The sequence below is a fragment of the Panthera uncia genome (assembly GCF_023721935.1).
Source record: "Panthera uncia isolate 11264 chromosome A1 unlocalized genomic scaffold, Puncia_PCG_1.0 HiC_scaffold_17, whole genome shotgun sequence".
Classification (NCBI taxonomy): Eukaryota; Metazoa; Chordata; class Mammalia; order Carnivora; family Felidae; genus Panthera; species Panthera uncia.
In genome coordinates this window covers 107764436-107784819 of record NW_026057577.1, presented here as the reverse complement: position 1 = coordinate 107784819, position 20384 = coordinate 107764436, and the positions used below count along the sequence as shown (strand labels likewise).

The following is a 20384-nucleotide window of genomic DNA, read 5'->3' as shown; positions in this document are numbered from 1 at the left end:
GTACATTCCTGGGCACTAATTGAAGCCTAAGGGCAAAGGATTCCTGAAAAGTTGGGTAGGACATGCAGGCAGCACCACAGGGCGCTATAGTAGTTGTAATAGCCCTTGGTGGATGAGTGGAGGGCCACATGTGGTACCCGAATTGGCAAAGCAGCCCGGGAACCCCTGCTGAGGATACTATTATTCGTGGTTATGCTCCCCCTGCCCCATCCTCAAGGATTTGCAAGCACAAGGGCAGGAGAGACTCAAGAGCAATGGTCCATCGTGGTGATGAAGCTGAGCCCAGAGCTACACATACAGCTAATTGTATCAAAATGGGGAAGAAAAGCAATCGGAAGGAAATTCAAACCACCACACTTACTGATTGAAATACGCTGTATTGTTTAGACAAAGAACAAAAGGTTTGAGGAACTTCTTATCCTGCTAATTTGTGATGGAGGAAGAACAAGGGCCATGGAAGGCAACATTTTACTCGGAATTACCTAAAGTGGAACTTCATGCCCACTTGAATGAACTCATTGGTTCTAACACCATGAAGAAATTAATAGCCAAGAAGCCCAAGTCTTAAAATCGACGATCCTGTCATTAGAGGAATGTTTCCAGATAGTTCAAATTACTCATCAGCTTACTACTAACCATGAAGATATGCTCATGGTTACAAAAGATGTCATTAAAGAATTTTCAGAGGATGGTGTCAGGTACATGGAGCTAAGGAACACACCAAGAGAAAATGTTGCAGGCCTAGGAACACTTTCATAGAATCTGTACTGGAGGGTGTAAATTGTCCAACAAGAAAACTTAATACATTGATGGCAAGTATTTGATAGCAATAGGCAGACAAGGTTGGCCCGTTGGTAGCCAAGGAGACTGTTAAACTTGATGAAGACTTGTACCTTTCTACTAAGGTTATAGTTCTTGACCCTGCCCACAGTGGAAACCCTACCACAGGACAAGCTAAAGACTTCCTGGAACCTCTTTTAGAAGCTAAAAAAGTATGTCTGACATTAGCATTACATTTTTCAGAGATTCTACCTCCCCCACCCTCAAAAAGCCACTCACAAGTACTCCTGTACTTGCTTCCTAAATAGAATCTGGCATTGGACTTTTCTTAACTGCTCTGAAGGAGGATCCCTGGATCTGGTGGCCTTTTGAGGCAACACTCAATGCCTTTGGGTAAAGGTTAGGACTTCAGGTCCTGCAGACAACCTTCTGTCTCTCCTTCCTGCAGCTTCCAAGTTGCCACCCATTTGTAGGGAAGAGTACTGTCTTAAAAATGTAAAAATCATTTAGAAATTGTTATAAAAAGTTGAATTGAAGGCCATGTGATTATTAAGTTTCCTATCCCTGAATGTTTGGACTGTGTGAAACTAGCCAAGTTATTTATGCTGCCTACACCAACATTTTAATCCATACTTTTGAAATGACATAAATTAGAATGTTGGGAATTCCAAATGAGGTAATACATTAGGAATTCAGCAAAGAGCTCTGTTCTTTGTACCTATTCAGATGTTTATCATGGCCACTGCTGTTTATGCTGCTACTTGTCTTCTAGTATTATCATTAGGGAAAGTTGGGAGAGTAAAGCATTTCAGACAGAAGGACACTTCTTAGTAAAAGCATAGAGATATGAAGAAATTTCCTGCCCTCATATATAAAGACTATTCCTGGTATTCGTAAGAAAGGCTATAGATATTTAGCACATTGAGAAAGATTCCTCTGAGCCAAGCAATCAAATGCTCAGAAAATTAGAGAGCCAGTGAAGTCACACTCCATTCCTAAATTTTAAGAGATAAATGTCCAAATGAAGAGTCCAGGGTGTGTCAGAGTCCAGTATATGCATCTTTTCCACTAAATATACAGCTGGGGTTCTGTAACATGGCTGCCATTTTGTTCTCAGGAAGTGGCTAAATCAGCCATTTGGTCCTTGGGAATATTGGCTTCTCTTCTTCTCTCTGGGGAAGAGTGCTGTGTTATTAGCCATCTCTTTTATCCGGAAGTAGGACAACAATTTTGGCTCTGTGTCTGGTCATCTAGTCTCTTCTAAGGTGTCCTCAGTGGAAATGAGAAAAGGTAGTATTTGGTCCTTGTGCTGGGATTAAGAAGACTGGATGTGCTGGTATATATGATCCCCGAATTGTTTACCTGAGCCACCTCCTTTCAATCTGTAAGATCTTATAGAAGTCACCACCTAAAGTATACTTAAGAGTAGGTCATGCCCTCATCTCATTCCTGTAGTGGGTCTCCATGACCAATTAAAATTACTATCCTTCTCTTTATGTCTATTATTTGAGTTTACCCTTTCTTTTTGTTTTTTGTTTGTTTGTTTTGTTTTTTTTTATTTTTTGGTTTTTGTTTTGCCTTAAGTCCTTTTGATACACTGTACATTCTTATCACGCTAAACCACTGGCACCCCCCAAAAGGTCAAAAGGTCACATGTATACTGTGTTTTTGGCCTAATTTTCCTCAAACTGTTTTCTTCCACTTAGAACACCCACATCCTATTATGACTCTCCAGACCCATCTTGATAGATGTAGTAACAACCAGAAGATAACACAGGATTATGTGGTTTCTTGTGTATTGAATCTTTTTTCCCCAGAGATAACCTGTTTGCGTAGCAATTTGGCTTAATTTTGTCACTTTAGCAAGAGTGGAAGTAGATGGCCTAGAAATCTCTGTGGGGCTGGGATGGAGAGTGTGATAGATGGAATCTAGGGTCTAAACTGTCTAGTTAAGAAGATTACAACTTCTGGAGGTAGTTTGCATTTTATCCTATGTGCATCCCCACTTGCCCAGCTTCCAGATTTTAAACGACCTTGTAATTCTGGAAGACTTCTAATATATAAAGGTGGAATAAAGCCAGATGAAAGAATCGCATCCCTCTTGTATCCTGCAGGCAAATGCATGTTGACTGTAAAACTGTGTAAATGTAAGTTAAGTAATTTCACAGTCTTGGTCATTGAACTTGTTAACAGCAGCAGACAAGAAAAGTAGCAGGTGAGTGTGGAGTGAGCAGGGACTCCTGACAAAGGGAGGAGTGACAGCAGACAAGGAGGGAGGGCCCAGCAGAGACTATGTGCTCAACGAGTATGAAGCTGTCTGGTGACCAAAACGAACAAACAAAACCAAAACACCTTACTACTTCGGGAGTCCTTAAATTATCACTCACACCAATGCTTATGACTTTCAATAAGAAACTAGGTATCATATGCCTATTATGTGTCAGATCCCATTCTAGGAAATCGAGGGAGTTCTTTAAAAAGTATAAAATACAGTGCCTAGCTCTGAAAATATTTACCATCTGCAACACTACCACATCGGCCAAGGTGACGTTGTATATGTTCAGTTCTTTTTACAAATGCAGGGGCATATGTAGAACCCAGTAGGAAGTTTTTCTATTCAAAACATTTAAAACTATGTAGCCACTTACAAAATAAAATTGTTCCCTACTTTCTCCAAGATACCATTTCCTGACAATGCTACTAATGGAGACATTTCAGAATAATGACCTCATAAGGTTCACACAGCTGTCTCTGTGCCAACTTGAATAACACACAATCACGACCTCACTTAGTCCGGGGGCAGATCTTAACAGCTTGATAGGACTATGGCCAGAAATGTAGTTTGGCTAAACTGTTTTCCCACTTTATTGGCTAAACTGTTTTCCCACTATACTGTTAACTTATTTAATGAAAAGGAGTGTCTCGTTAAAGGTGCATAGTTTTCCTGAGAGTCCACAGGGACTCCATGAGGCCATGGCACCTACGGGACATTAGACAAAAAAAAAAAAAAAAAAAAAAGAGTTGAGTCTTGAGATAGATCAGGAACCCCCAAATTCATCCTGTACTTAATTCATTTTGAACACTTTGGTTTATTCCATCAATCCAGTCATTTAGAGTTGATGAAGATCTTTCTCTTTCCAAAAGGCTGAGTTAGGGCATTTTCCCTGGGGATAGACCTCCTTTATAATCAGGCAGTGACATAGCCCATGGTACAGGGGAAGAGATGGATTATTGCCCCTATATTATGTAATGTATTGGTGAGGGTAAGCATAGTGGGAGTCTTATAAAAGCAGCAGGCAGAACCAGGGCCAACCATCCATGTTAAATGGAAAAAAGAATGTGTGTGTTTATCCCACTGTCTACCAAATTTATTTTCGGAAAAATACAATGAGAGCAGAAGAAAATGAAGAGTAGGAAATGCTACAACTGCTGGGCCTTTCTGGATTAAAATCTGAGCGAGATCAGGAAAAATATGGCTAAAATGCTGAGTTTGGAGTCAGGAAAAGTAAGTTCAAGTATTGGTGTTGCTGCCATACCCTCAACTATTCGACCTCAAGGACAAATTTCCCCTTCCCAGAGCATCTGCCTCTTTCCTATGACAGAAGGAATTAGATGAAGCCTCTGTGTAGAGGTCCTTTTACTCCTGGCATTCTAGGGTTCAATAGTAATCTAAAACAAGGACCTTCTTTTTAATGTATAACATACAATGAAGTATATACAGTGAAGTGACCTATAAATTCTGCTGAACTTTAAAACTTTTCTTAATGTTTTTATTTATTTTTGAAAGACAGAGAGAAACAGCACGAGTGGGGGAGGGGCAGAGAGAGAGGGAGACACAGAATCTGAAGCAGGCTCCAGGCTCTGAGCTGTCAGCACAGATCCCGATGCGGGGCTCGAACTCGTGAACTGCGAGATCATGACCTGAGCCGAAGTCAGACGCTTAGCCAACTGAGCCATCCAGGTGCCCCTAAATTCTGCTTAACTTTAAATGTTAATTAGATGCAAATACACAATGAAAAAGTAGGGTGAAAGTCATTCCTCTCTGTAGATTAGGAAGTACAATATGATTCCTTTGTAGTGGGAAGAATGAATCTTATACAGGCTGAAGCAAGCCTTAAAAAATGTAGGGAAAACTAGACACTACTGTAGTCTGGGCTTTCTTCCCTTTGGTGAGATTTTTCTTTTCTATTTGTGTACCCATGGTTAAGGGACAAATGTCTACATGGAGCTATGACATAAGCATATAGGAACATCATATCATGTGAACACAGTCATAAGTAATGGTATCATCTAATAGATTTATATGATCTAGAGGACATGAGTATATATGGTTTCCAGTCAACCATATTATCTATCTGTTCTGAGAGAAAGGAAGACTTATCCAATTGTTACATGTGAACAAGAGCTGCGAAAATAGTCCAGGGGCCAAGGAATTTGTGCTCACTGGGTGCCACAACTTGTGTTAGCACTTGACCTATTTTCCTTCTTTTAATCCATAGACTAGAACCTCCCTTTCAGTATATAGTTTTTAAACATTATTTGCTCTTCTGATTCCTATTTGTAAATGAGGAAATTTAATCTCGGAGAGGTTAAGCAAGGTCTTACAGCCAGTAAATAGTACAGGCTGAGAATGAAAGCTTCTCTGACTCCAAGGCCAACTCCCTGCCACAGTACCGCATTGCCTTCTGGAAGTCCTACTTCCCACTTTACTTCTGCCTTTATTTGGCTCTGGTACCTGAAACAAATCACTAGAGTTCTTGAATCTCAGTTTTTCATCCATTAAAAATCACAAAAACCAACCAACCAAAGTGGAATGTACAGCCTCTGCTCTTCTTCCATGGTTGGTGGGTGATCTTTACAGGACTACAGTTAGTTCAGTGGGATTGGTGTCTCTTGCAGTCATGAAACATGGTGACCTTGGACTTTAATTGGTCCTTGTACAACTGGAAGCTATATGTAAATTGTATCATATGTTTGCACATTTGTATTGTATTAGAAGAGTCCAAAGCTTTCCTGAGGCTACCAATGAAATCTGTATCCCCAAGGGCCTCAGAACCTTCTGATTAGAAGGTCTCCTTATGATGTCTTCTAACTCAAAGCATCTGTAACAATCCAAAATAAATTAAGATTTGGTACAAAGGCAGAACTGACACTTGCATCAGAGACTATGGGGTATCATGGGTCGGGACCTGGGTCCTGGTTTACTCTGCTTTGTCATCTAAAGAGAGATGCTAATTCCTGTCTGCCTCCCCCCCAGTGCAGTAACTGTAAGAATCAGATGTGATAATATGGATGCAAACACTCTGAAAAAATATAAAGTATGCTGCAAACTTATGATATTAACTGCGAGATATTAAAGTATCAAGTCATTTTACTAGTTGTCAACTGAGAAAGGGGGACAATTGCAAGCTCCATCAGCAAAATTTAGACACCCTGCTTGTTCATCCTTCAGCAAGGTCCTGCAGCTGACACTTATGTGTCAATTTCCTTGATTTTAATAAGAATTGGTTGCAAATACAGCTTACAGGATTCAAATGAGATCATAACCAGTCTGGGAAATCAAATGCACTGTATGCTCAAGTTTGAGAACCACAGCCATAGGTGATTATCCCAGGACAGACCTCCTGGGCTGATATTTTGGCCATGGGTACTCAAAAGAGAATGGCAGGACTCCAGTAACCTGGGAGTATCTAGAAAAGGCCTGTTGGGGGCTGGAATCGGCAAAGGTTGGGCTGGCAGGCATGGCCCAAAACATGATCAGATAGGCCTGTTATGTATAAGGCTCCATGTTAAGTTTTATGGGGCCTGAGAAAGAAGAAAGTGGCCCTGTTTCAAGGAATGCAGCTCTCTCAAGATGCAGGAAGTATTGATACCTTTGGTACCCTTGGCAGTTGAAGAGTGATAATGATCCAAAATTAAACCATACATATGTAACAGTTAGCTCCATGGTAAACTTTCTTCTCTGAGCCTCAAAGTATGGAACGTAACAAAAAATATGAGACGAGCTAATGTTTATTGAGCATTTGTCATATTCTTAGCACTGTTTTAAGTGATTTTGATGTGTTAATGGTACCCCCTATTTTTAGCTATTTACTGTACCAAGCCTTTTGCCAGGCTCTGAAAATATAACTGTGAAATGTAACTGCCCTTGAGGAGCTCACTCGCCAACGGGGAGAATTAGAAGGAAGGGGCCCATCACTGCTCCAGTGGGAAGGACTATGAAGAACAAGCTCAGGGTGTTTTCTGAGGCCTAGGTGAGGCAGGTACACTCAGCTTCATGTGAATAGAGGTTTCTCAGAGGAGGAAATGCATAAATGTAGACCTCCGAAGGATGAGAGGAAACACTCTGCAGTGGGGAAAACTGAGATTTAGGGCACTTGGACAACTGTTCTCCGAGTCACACAGCAAGTAAGTGGTAGTGTTGGGACTTGAATTCAGGTCAGTCCAATTCCAAAGCCCTTCCTTTTAACCATTAAGTCTAGGCCAGAAAATAGGTTTTATCGAGCCTGTGAATTCTGATAAATCGGTGGTGGCTTCCAGGAATGCTGATGATGGGAACTCTGAGGCCTTGACTGGGCTGCATTGGAAGGAATGCCATGATCAATTAGTGATGTCTGCCCTGGGTGCAGAAGAGGAGAGTATGTGTGTCATGCATTTGCTGACCCTGCACTGCAGAGTGCTGCCTCCAGGACTTAGCACAAAGAGGGACAGACCTGCACAGCTGGTTCTTATTCATGTCAGATTATCTCTGACTTCAAGGAACTTATAGCTCAACAGCGTCAGCGGGGGCTTATTATATGTTACTAGGAGGTACTAAGTGACAGCTCAGGATGTTCCGAGCTGATGGAGCATTCAGTCATAAAGGGAATAAAGTTTCTTTCTTTCTTTCTTTTTTTTTTTTTAAGTGAAGACACTGATTAAGTGTAAGGGTGAAAAACAAACAGCAATAAAGAGAGATCAATCTTATTAATCCACTAAACTTCAAAATTTGTAGGCCAATTCCATTTTCATGCTTTACCATTGTTCCTTCCATCAACATGGAGGCCGTTGAGATAACAGAAAATGGCATTGTTTGCAAGTAATGGGATCCACATTGTCAAGTCAGCTCCCTGGTGCCCAGGGGAAATTTAAATTTAGAAATGCCACTCAAAACATATGCATTCAACATACCTAATGGCTCATCTTTGGAGCAGTATGGAAGTTGATACCAATCACAAGTACTGAGAATATGACTCTTTAAGGCAAAGATTATAAGTTAGTGCCAGTTTGCTTCATACATGGTTTATGGTGTCAGTAAGATAGTGGGCGAGCTCTTTGAAAGCTAATCACATCACGTGTCTCCAGTGTGTCTGTTAAACCAATGTATGGATTGAAATAATGACAACTAGTTTTAACAATCTAGAGGAAACAAAGGGGTACGTACCATCAGGTCAGTCAATAGTTAGAAATGACTTCCAGATCAATTTCTTTTGCACAAAGTCCTTTTTTTTTACTTCTCCCAGGCTCACCTGCATGACTGTTACAAGCACTTTTTATCCCTGACATTAAAAATGTTTTAAAAATGACTCATGTATTGGATAGAGAGCAAAAGGAGAAGATGACTTCCCTCAAAATCCCAAGGTCAGAACTGTTTGCCCTCTGGGCATTCCACACCCCCCCCCCCCCCCAGGAAGGCTGTGTTGTGAACAATTACCGCTCACTAACCGGGACTTGGCAAGCCAACGTGCCCCCTTTTTCAGAGGCTCACTTGGTGGTTACGGGTGCCCGTGGATGTCATCGTCTGAACGAGCCAGAGGTGAGGATGTAAGCCTCAGTAGACCCCACTCCAGGGCTGTGCCTGCTTATTGTGCTCCTGCAAAGCCCCACTGTCCTCAGAACTAGCTTCTCACCACCCCCCTCCCTCAAGGTATTTACATCAGAGATGATGGGGGAGCTCATCACCTTAAAACCTATTTACCTTATCTTACTTTGGAAGACAAGACTTGACAGTATCAGCCATCAAAACATTTCTCTGGTCAAGTCAAGCTGACCAGTACAGAATGATCTCTGATTCATTTTACATGAATCTAAACATTATCTGAAACTCAACAAGGGGAAACAACATGACAATAGTCTGTGGAAAAGAGGCTCTGGGGCGTAGGCTGATAAGAACTTTACCTTTCCTTATTCCTACCAGAACTGTGAAAAATAGCCTCTGTGTACAGGGACGGTGCATCTTAGTCTTGACTATATACAAATCTCAGCAAGAAGAACGTGTTCTGGAGCCCAAAGTATGAGGACATCAGTTTCGATTATGTGTTAAGTGGAAAGAGGAGAAGAACCACTTCAAGGTTTGCATTTTAATATATTCAGGATCCAGAAGCTTTTCCTTTGCAGGGCTCCTGATGCATTCATGCCGCAGAGATATCCCAGGTTAGTTCAGAGAAACTACCTTATTGGTCATGCAGTTCATTCCAGTTCTTCCTCCCTGGTAGGCTTCTGGAGATGCATTTTCCTAATGCATTTCAATGCCGGGAGCAGTAGTGGTGCTGAATCTTAGCTGTGTGCTGCCATTTGTCCCATCCTTTGCTCTTTACTTATGCTACATGGGCTGTTTCCCCCTCCATTCCATGGAGAGAGACGCAACCCTGTGCTTTGGGTGGAGCCCAGGGCTGCTGGTAGGATGAGATCTGGTTTCCATGTCTATTTCTGCCACTAACAAGTGTGACTTTGGACAAGTACCTTTCCGTCTGGCGGCAGCCCAGTTATCCAGCCACACGAGAGGATTGGCTGATCCCTAAGGAGTCTTTCCAGCCCTAACATTCTGGGACTTAATGGAAACTGGAATTCTGGGTTTAACTGAGTGAAGTGGAACTAATATTTGCCAACTGCTTTTCTCTTTGGCATTGAGCACCATGCCAGGCACTGCGGGGGATGTACTTATATCAGAGGGCTCTCTCAGATACCACAGCACTCACAGGCGAGCGGGAGTTAGATGAGAAAAGCAAGTTTACAGATATCTCCGGTGCACAGCAGAACACACTGTGTGCTGGGAGCAAAGTACAAATGATTACAGGGTCTGAAAGAGACAGGAATTGCATCTATTTACAAAAAGTCAGAACAGCACTTCATGGCATTTCAGATGAGCGTTGGCAGAGAGAATTCAAACAGGAAGCAGTGTAGTTGCCATAGCAACATTTACTGAGCAGGTATTTTGTGCCAGCCACTGTTCTAAGCATTTTGCGCATAAAAACTCATTTACTCCTCTCATTGTTTTGACACAGAAACTATGATTATTCCCATTCTGCCTATAGAGGAACTGAGGCATAGACTATCTAATTAATAGGCTTAGGCTCATACTATGAGCAAATAGCTAACGACAAGTGCCAGGATTCAAACCCAGGCAATCTGGAGCTTACATCCGGCTAAAAGCCTGGAGGCTCCACTGACTCTCACATATGGAAAGTCTCTGAACCTGGAGACTGGAGAATGAAAAAGGCCTGACTGCAAGATGAGCTTTGTGGCCCAGGGCAAGTCTTCTTGTGCCTCTAAATTGCCAGTTTCTTATCAGTGACATAGCAGTGATAAGCACTTGCCTCACAGAGTTCTGATTATTCAGCAAAACAGCAGGAATAAAAATGCTTTTTAAAAAGGATACAGAGTCCTATATAATTTTAAATAATGGAGGAAAGCAGAAAGAGCAATGTGAACAAAAGTTCAGAGGTGGTAAGGTACAAAGCATATTTAGGCACATATTTAGAGCAGAGGGCTTGTCCGGTGTGCTCTGGGAGTCAGAGCACCTGATAGGTCTGGTTAGGGTCTCTTCCCCACAGTTGCACCTTGAGTGATTTCCATCCAGGGTCTTACCTCATCTCATCTCTGGTAGTTAGGCTAGGCCTTGACTCTGCTCTTTCGATGTGGAGAATGACAAATCTACCTTATTTTCCTCATGTTTTATACTGTTGACACTCACTCCAGATGCCAGTGCGATTCTCATTGGCAAGAGTTCAATGGCAGCCTTTGAACGGGAGGACTAGACCCCTAACCCGCAGTTCTAATATTAACATTGGCACATTAGTTTCAGCAGAATTGGTTCACGTAGGAGTGACAGTAATGGACAGTTAGACCAGAGTCGAAACTTGTCTGCATAGAGAAATACACTCATCTCAGCAGTGTCTCTTCTGCAAGATGTAGCACCATGGTCTTCTCCATCCCAGGCAAAGAAACATCTTTAGGTGGTGCCCAGATTACCATGGGGACTGATAGGGAAGGTGGAGAGAGCACACAGTGGTTAAATCCAAGAAAAGGGCAGCCGCTCAAGGGATACCCAGTGAGAAATACACTGGGTGGACTGGGGTCAGGAGACCTGACTTTGAGTGTCACCTTGCCTGACCTTTGGCTGATTGACTCTGGAAATGCCATTTCACTTCCCTGAGCTTCCATTTTCTATAAAATGGCATAATTGATAAAGATGCTCTCTAAAACACCTTGGATTCTAAAAGCCTAAAAGCGTGCAAGTTATTTTTAAGCAGAAACTTAACTACAGCTATTCTTAGGCTCCAGCTAGAAGCTACATGTGACTTTTTGTTTCCTACTAACTGCAGAGGTAAGGTTTTCAGCTACATGTTGCTCTTATCTCTCTAGTGGTGAGATGATGTTGTTTACAAAACAGCAGCAACATCACAACAGTAGCATCTGGAACAACAGACACCATGGTAGCCAGGCACTTTGTGCTAAGAACACATTTTAAATGCATTTAATTCTCAAAGCAGCACCATTAGGTGGGTACTATTATTATTTCTGTAATACAGATGAGGCAGCAAAGATTTCAGAGTTACTAATTAACTTGCCCAAGGGACAGATTGGGGAATTGAATGGAGTTTGTCCACTGTCAGACCCTGTGCTCTTAACCACTCAAATAGCCAGCCAGGAGGCAGCATAGGCATGTAGGTATCCCAAGTATGGCTCTCGAAGCCTCTCTCCCTTGAAAAAGGATCTCTAAAGATTTCTTTATGGGGAGCAGAGACTTAATTCCCCAGGAAGGAAGAAATAAGTGACTAACTCCAAAGTAAGAGAACGGGATAAGCAATCCTTTCCCTAAAGTGAACTCTGAGGACGCCAAGGAGGACAGGTCTGCATTGGAAGAAAGAGGACCACAGGGACAAGAGTGGCAATGGAGAAGGGCAGTTTCCTCCCTCACCTGCTCACTTATCTGAAAGTTGTTCCCCACAGGACTCCCGATCCCTCCTGGCAGTGCCCAATGACCCTGACCATGGGAAAGGTGCAAGGAAAAGTACTCCGGAGGGGTGTCACAGCTGATAGAGCAGACAGGATGGAGAAACCAGCTGTGTGTGCCAGCCTCCCCTAGCAAGCATCTGTTCCCAAAGCACTATTAAGTGCCAGGTCCACAGAAAGATTCCTAAGACACAGTTCCTGTCTTTAAGGGAAATGTTGATTGTAAAAGATGGGAGACAAATCCAGGCGTGGGTGGTATTAATGCAAAACACTAAGTGTCAAAATGAGAGTCTGAACAACTTGCTTTGTGTGTAAAGGGAGGACCAGACACAATCAACTCTAGAACAAGGCAGAAAAGTGCTAAGGGCACTAATGGAAATGTGAGGTAAGAGCTGAAGGAGGGATGGATTGATTCAGATGGGGGTTGTTGCAGGAGCGGTGGTGTTTGAGTGGGATCTCAAAGGACTGAAATGAGTGGAGAGGGTGGTGATGAAATTCGCATCATCACAGGGGAGTAGGTGTAAGGAGGGATGTCAGTTTGTCTGTTTGCTTTTCTGAAGGCAGGATGGCTACAGGAGTGGGGTTGAAGTGCAGACTGACCTAGTTTTGATTCCCGGGTCGGCCGTGTCCATGTGACTTTGAAACCTTGTATCTTCATCTGTAAATGGAGATGCTAATACCTTTTTCATGAGATTGTTGTGGGAAATAAAGAAATTAATGCTCATGTTTAGTAATACAAATGTTTAGTAAATACTCAATAAATGGTAGCTTTTACTCTGCGTTACTGCTTCAGTGAACATTATCTAGCTCCTCTGGGTGACATCTGAGGCTAACCAGCCACTATTGGATATTCGACAACTTAAAAATTAACTAAATGCATCTACATATTCATTTGCATTTGCTTTACCCCATTTGTATATTCCCTCTCCCCAGATCCTTACAGAGCCAGTACCCCAGCCTGCTCTTGAGTCAGTTCTGCTTTTTCGTTTCATGTTGTTCTGGTTTACTTGTCCATACAGTGGGCCAAATTATTGGGTTTTGTTTTCTAGTTTCTTCTTCCTGCAGTACAGTTCTACACTGGACAGGGCACTCCCTATAGCACTTTCCTATCTAGGAGCAAATGCACAAGTTCACGGCCATGGTCAGCTTCTTGAGCAGAGTCCTTGCCTCGTCAACTGCCCAGCTTTGCTCTGTCTCCCATTCATTACTTTGTGGCTGGGAATCATCACAGAATATCAGAATTGTAGGGAACTGCCACCAAATCTTAGGTTTTACCAAGAAGAACCTCAAGGCCCAGAGATAGGATGAGGCTGGACAAGTTTCCACACAGAGACAGGAAGGGTAGGCCGGTGCACTAGACCCCAAGCTGGGGGCCAAAGACAGGCCAGTGTACCCTGGATGGCTTTCCATGACCTTTGTGCCTTTGCTCTGCAGACTTAGGCCCTGAGGAGGGCAAAGATGTGTTTCCTTCCCTCCCTTTTCCTCCCTCCACTTCCCTCCAGGCTTTGGGTAAAGCTTGAAGCAGCAGCCCTCCTAGAGGTCCATGCTCCCACAGGGCTTTCTCAGGATGCCCATTACAGCATGATGTACTGACTTGGGGCCTTCACCTCTTGGACCCCAGCTGACAGCCAGTGAGGTGAGAAGATAGAAAACACTTTAAACTGCCTCAGCAGTTTTAAAATGAAGAGGCAGGTAGGAAATGTCTGTGATGACCAATGCTGTAGAGTTGATAAAAATGAGGAGACTCTAAGTAAGGCCTTCCTTCTCCTGCTGTCCTGACACCGAGGATGTAAATACTTTTAATCTCACATAACAGCTCGGACTGTTTGGTGCTGGTGACTAGGTTAAGGAGGATGCTGAAGCCGCATCTGGGCTGCATGGGATACCATGCTAGGATATGGCAGCCCGGCCTCATATGTGATACATTATGGGGAAAATAAGAACCGAGACCCCTGCTTTTAAAATGGACATTTTAATGTGATGAGGGAGACGGACTCATGAACCACTAGTAAAGTCTTGTACAAGAGAAAATGAAGTAAGTTCTGCAGTCGACGTATAGCATGTTCTATACATTCAGAGGAAAGGGCAGCTCATTCTCCAGAGGGAGAACAGGGCAGACAGCGCCCCCATGTCCTAGCACTGCATCCCCTGGAGCCCAGATACGGCTTCAGAATCCCCCTCAACCTAGTCACCAGCACCAAATAGCCAGAGCTGTTATATGAGATTAAAAGTGTTTACATCCTTGGTCTCAGGAGAGCAGGAAAAGGAAGCTCTTAGAGTCTCCTCGTTTTTATCAGCTCTCTACAATGTCACTCATCACAGACATTTCCTATGTGCCTTCTTCTTACATTCCCCAAAATGGATCACATATGATATGTTGAATCAGCAAATGAATCACTCAGCAAATGTCATGGTGTTAGATATGTTAAAAGGTTATTTAGCATAATAGTAAGAACTCACTTTGTGGAATCAGACATACATTAGAGTTGAATTCTATCTCTGCCATTATTGGTTCTACATGCCCACCTCCCTCAGTCCTTCTTAAAAAAAAAAATAATAATAATAATAGCATTTACCCTCTAGGGTTGCTACAGAGATTAAAAGAGTTAATGAATGTAAAATGTTGTCTATTTGCTAGCTTCACAGGGACCAATATATGCAAGCTGCTATCAGTAATATTAGAAACTATCATCATCATCACCATCATCACCATCATCATCACCATCATCATCATCACCATTTGTTGCCACTATTATTAAGCTAGTAACCAGAATCCCCAAACCCTAAACAGCCCCTCTCTTTCCTTAGATATAAGAGGGAAATATGTAGCTGGAAGACCCATGGAAACTTCTTCCCTCAAGGTGCTCACCTGATCTCAGCTCTCTGGATCTCAGCACTATGGGGACCAGAAAAGACCAACCCAAGGCAGTATGGATGGCAGGGGCGGATTTTTCCCAATGTCTCAAATAAGGCAGATCCAAGCTTCCCACCTCAGATCTACAAAAAGGAGGCCCTTTGTACTCATACTCAAGGTAGCTTCAGGCGTCATAACATCCTAAAGACACAAATCCAGCAGGGGTTCCATGGACCTAGCACCACGGCCCATAACTGGCCTTGCCACCTGCTTACCTGTCTCAGAGGAGGCACTGGGGAAGGGGGTCACGCTAAAGCAACAAATGGCCCCAGCTGGGAGGGCAGGTGGTAGTGTGTCAGTGGTGGTGGTTGTATGGCCTGTATGGGTGTGAGGGAGGTCGGTAATGTAATGCTCTAAGGTATATGTAGAATGTATGGAGGAAACCAGAATTTGAAACATAGAAATGGTTATTGGTAATGTGATTAGTGGGAGCAGAATTGGGATCTGCTTGGATCATGCTTGTATAACCCATGCCTATCCTCTTACAGCTGAGGAAACCAAAGTCCTCACTTGAGGGAGGGATAGTCCATTTTCTGTGGGGAACAAAGGCAAAAGAAAATTTAAATTTCCTTACTGTCTACAGCCCATTGACAAGTTCTTGAAACAGGCAGAGTGACATTCTTCTTGGAACTCAGCTGCCTTGATGATGACACTTTGCTAAGGGCAAAAGGCAATTTTATCCCAAACCCCCAGGATCCTATATGTCTACTTGAACATATAAAAATCCCTTCTATAATTTGGCTATTGTTGAAAGCACTGCTATAAACATTGGGGTACATGTGCCCCTATGCATCAGTACTCCTGTATCCCTTGGGTAAATTCCTAGTGGTGCTATTGCTGGGTCATAGGGTAGTTTATTTTTAATTTTTTGAGGAACCTCCACACTGTTTTCCAGAGCAGCTGCACCAGTTTGCATTCCCACCAGCAGTGCAAGAGAGTTCCCATCTCTCCACATCCTTGACGGCATCTGTAGTTTCCTGAGTTGTTCATTTTGAAAACTTCCTTCATCTCAATCCCTGCTGACCCAAGATATATGTTGGCAATCATTCTCCAAGCTTATGACCCCTGATATACATCTGAAGGCTGAATGTTTATTAAGTAGTAATAAATAACCTTTTCCTAACAGCAGCTAGCCCTACAAGGTCCTGGAAACCTTGTTTCCAAAATATCTTAGAGACTTAATGCTATCCCTAACCCCCTCCCAACCTGAAGGTTTATAATCAGTCACCCATCACAATCCCAGTGCAGCTCTTTCTGCCCACAGGTCATGTCCCCATGCTTTAATAAGACACCTTCTTGTACCCAAGATGTCTCAAGAATTCTTTCTTAGCCATTAGCTCTGAACCTCAACAGTTCAAAGCACATCACATTCACTTAGCGATTCATTTACTTGGCACTCGTTATACTTCTCAATGCTATGCAGTGGGTCAGCGGGCTGAGAAAAGGAGAAAGAGGTCCTGCCCTCAAAACGTACAGCCTTAAATTAAGAGGAACAGATCATTAACAAGCCAACCATCAATTAGATGCAGTGAAATCTCTCATAACCAAGTTCCATTCAACCATCTCTTTGGCTTGACCTGCATGCCCCATTTTCTCAGTAAACAGCTGTGCTGACACTCCTGGAAGCTTCTGGCCCATAGCCTCATCTCCGATCAGCCCATCTAGTTCTGTCCATGTCAGCTTTGTTGGAAATATGCTAGGAATCATTTCTGTTGTTTCCAAGCCTAGTTATACTTCTGTGTTTTTATTATATTGGGGCATTGTAACTGAAAAGTATGTAAACTGGTGAAATACGAGTGCAAGACAAAGTTGTTTTATTTCTTTGGAAACTAAGTTAAATACCTTTGAAAGTCTCAAAGATGAATCACTAAAAACATTGTCATGTTAGGTGTAGGCGAGACAACTATAAAAGTTGGGGGAAAAACAAATTCTGCACTTACATTTATTTTATAAATGTCTTCAAGTTCCCACTGTATCAACAGATTGATAAATACATGGGCACTTAGCAGTTTTAAGCTAAAAGAAAATACCTGCTATGAATCATTTTTTGTGATTCTCCTTTTTGATCATCTTTCACAAATAATCTAATTTCAGCCCCCATTGCATCAGATAAAAGGGCTTCTACCGTAATTACAACTTGAGTAAAGTGCTGTGAAGGAGACAAATCAAATGCTGTGACAGAGAACAGTGGGTAACCTACTTAGGGCCGTCCCTGAAAGACTGGCTGAGTGGGCATGGGAGAGAAAGTCCTAGCTAGTGCGTGCAGCATGATGGAGGCCTTGCTGTGTCCTAGGAGCTGAAGCAGTCGAGGAGGGACAGGGATATGAAGAAAGAAGCTGTTTAGGTCAGCAGGACCCCGACAACAACAGACCCTTAGAGGTCATGCAAAGGAGTTCAGACTTTATTCAAAGCATGATGAGAAACCTCAGAAGGGCTCAGAGCCATGGTGTTAGGATAAGATCTGATTTCCATTTTCAAAAGAACATTCTAGCTGCTTTGTGAGGAATGGATGAGGGTGGGGAAAAAGAAGTGGGCAAGGTGGAGGCAAGGATAAAGAAAAGTGATGAAGGAAGTGATAAAGTGTAATAAGTAGGCATGATGAAGACTGACAGAGGCATTTGCCAAGGTGGTAGCAGGGACAGAAAGTGGGAGAGGTAGATTCACTTGGGATATCTCTGGAAGGACTTACATCATGTTTTCTTTAGTCAGCGAATCAGTGTGACCAAACTCACAGCTAACTTTTGAGAGACATTTGTGATCTGATGAAGTAAAAAATAAAAATAAAAATAAAAAATAAAGTCCTACCACAATTCAAGCAACGTGGTTTTCTTTTTCTAGTTTGATATTTACTGGCTGTGCTACTCAGAGAAACCTCCTAACCCTTGGAAATTCATTTGACTAAAGGGAATAATAATATCCTGTCCAGTCTACTTCTTTTCTGGTTGTGTAATTAGAATAAAATGATGGCTTACCTGTATAGTACAGTTCATAGTGAATTTAGAACTTTCACAGCAGGTAAGGCAGGTATCATTGCCCTCACTTCACAGGTGAGCAAACCAACAGTTACAGAGCATCTACTGTAATAAGACCAGGGCTGGGCTGGTCTTTGCAAAACAAAGTCAACCCAGCCCTTAAATAAGCTCAACCCTGCCATAAATAAGCTCACAGTCTTGTGAAGAAGACAGACATGAAAATGTTAAATTACAGACTATCAAGATAAGTACTAAGAAAGTGCATTAAAAACTCAGAGCAGAAAGTAATTTTTTTTTTTCTGGAATGGCTAGAAGGCTGCCCACTGGAGTCAACATCTCAGTGGGGTCTTGAAGGATGTATACAAGTTTTCCAGGTGTGGAGGGGCATGTCTGAGGAATGTGGGAGGAAGAGACCTGGAAAGAAATGGTTTGCTGCATTCCACAGTGTGTTTGGGTCTCCAATGTTCAGTGGACTATTAGGAAATGAGGCAGGGGACTGAATCAGGGCCAATGAGGCTCTCCCCCATGGAGTTGTGTGGGTGCGTAAGGCCAAAGCAGGAAAGCTAGTCTGTTAGCTTCATAGTCATGCTTTCCTCAGATGCTCACACTGGTTCTACATATGTGTACCCATGCCTTCTCCTCTTTCCTTCCTCGCTTACTGTTTTCCCAAGGATTAGCTTGAATCTCAGCCTTTCCCCCCCACACCACCTCCTAGAGCTCTTCATTTTAGTGGGGACAGACAAAGAGAACACCGCAGGATAGTGAGAAACAGAAATGCTTTTATTCTCAGCATTTCTTCCAGAATTCAAGCAGCCTGTACTGTTTTTTGGCAGCAGCTGTTTCATCCTGTGTTTTGAGAAACCTTACAAAGTGATTCAAATTTTGGTACAAAAGGAACTAAATATCTGGAGTGGGGGGTGAGTGTCTCTGCAGAGAAGCAGCTGGGCTTTTGTTAAAGAGTCTCAGTTGGTGGAAATTGTCTAGGAGACCTGAGTTCCAGTCCCTAGGCTAGACAGCATGCTTTCGTGCCCCACCTCTCCCACCTGGAAAATAAGTAAGAAACTTTGTACTTGCAGAGGTGGAAGATCGTTAGAGCTAATTGAATCTCACTTCTCTTACAAATGAGGAAATGAACTCCAAAGAGGGGAAATAATTTGCCTAAGGTCATATAGAGAACCAGCAGCTTGTTCAACCAATCATTCATTCATTCATTCATTCCATTCAGCAAACATGTTTCCATGCCTTCCATGTGCCAGGCACTGTGTAGATGCTAGGACTGTAGTGGTAGATAAAATAGTCATAATCTCTGCCCTATTGGGGGAAATGAAATGACACAAATAAAAACTTAAAGAGGATAATTAAAGACAGAGATAAGCTGTGATGGAAATAAGGCACTGCTGTAGAGAACAAAAAAGCAGGCTGTATCCTTTGGAGAAGGACTCTCTGAAGAGAGAACACGAAAGCAGAGGCCTGAGGAGTGAGGAGCCAGGCATTTAAAGAGGGTGGAAGAGCTTCCCACAGGAGAACAGCATGTGCAAAAGCCCCAAGGCAGGAAAGTTTGTACTGTCTTGAAAAGTAACAGAAAGACCAATGTGAAACTGAGGCAGGAGGAGCACAGCCTGGGAGCAGAGGCAGGATAGGTAACAGGGGGCCGAGCTCGCAGCCTGAAATTTCAAGTGCCCTCTTGGGTAGACTCTTGATGGTTTTTCACATCCCTGTTGGAAAGGAAAGGCAAGTTCATGTTCATAGCAACATTCTATTATTGGTTGAGCATTTGTTTTAAATGAGGTCTCAGTACGCTTTGTTGAGACCATGCATTAGAAGAACAGAAGAAAAGGAAGAAAGATTTAGCTTTTCTCTGTCCAACTCTCCACTTGCTTAGTGTTCAGCTCAAGAAACCAGCCAAGGGCAGATGTCAGGAGTAAAGTCAGACATCAGAGAAGGTGGAAGTTGGTTTCTGGTGCTGTCATATCGTTTTGAGATCTGGAACCGCTTGTCTTCTGTAGCCTCATTGTATCCTTCATTCTTGTCCATTTGCCTTCTCAGTGGATACACCCTTGCTGGAAAATGAATTTCACTGATTTTAGGGCACCCTTGGGCTGTCATCTGCAGATTCTGGTGATACCTTGCCTTGATTGATGGGTGCCAGTCAGGTTCACGGGTGTGTGCTGCACTGTAGGCTTGCTGCTTGGCTTAAATAAACCATTTATATGCATGATTTTCATAGGAAAAGAATAGCAAATAAGAAGCAAAATACTTTTTTTCTCCCCCTCACCTAGGACACAGAATCAAGATAGCCAAAGGGAGAGTCTGGCTTCACCTCATAAATGATTTATCTGGTCTGCCTTGCAGTCATGGTTCATTCATAAACCAGCAGAAGTTGCTTTATGATGGGGGGAGAGGAGGTATGGAGTGATGAGTGGGCCAAAGGCAGAGGAAGCTATGATGTTAATCTCTCCCACAACCCCTTCCCTTTTGTCAGGATCCTTGCTTTTATTCAATCT

General features: G+C 42.8%; 1 protein-coding gene and 1 pseudogene across 4 annotated transcripts in view; both read left to right on the top strand.

Moving 5' to 3' along the window:
* Window positions 1-20384, top strand: part of GRIA1 (glutamate ionotropic receptor AMPA type subunit 1) — a 302961-nt gene that overhangs the window by 127032 nt on the left and 155545 nt on the right. The window lies entirely within an intron of this gene.
* LOC125935050 (adenosine deaminase-like protein) lies at window positions 434-10796 on the top strand (annotated as a pseudogene).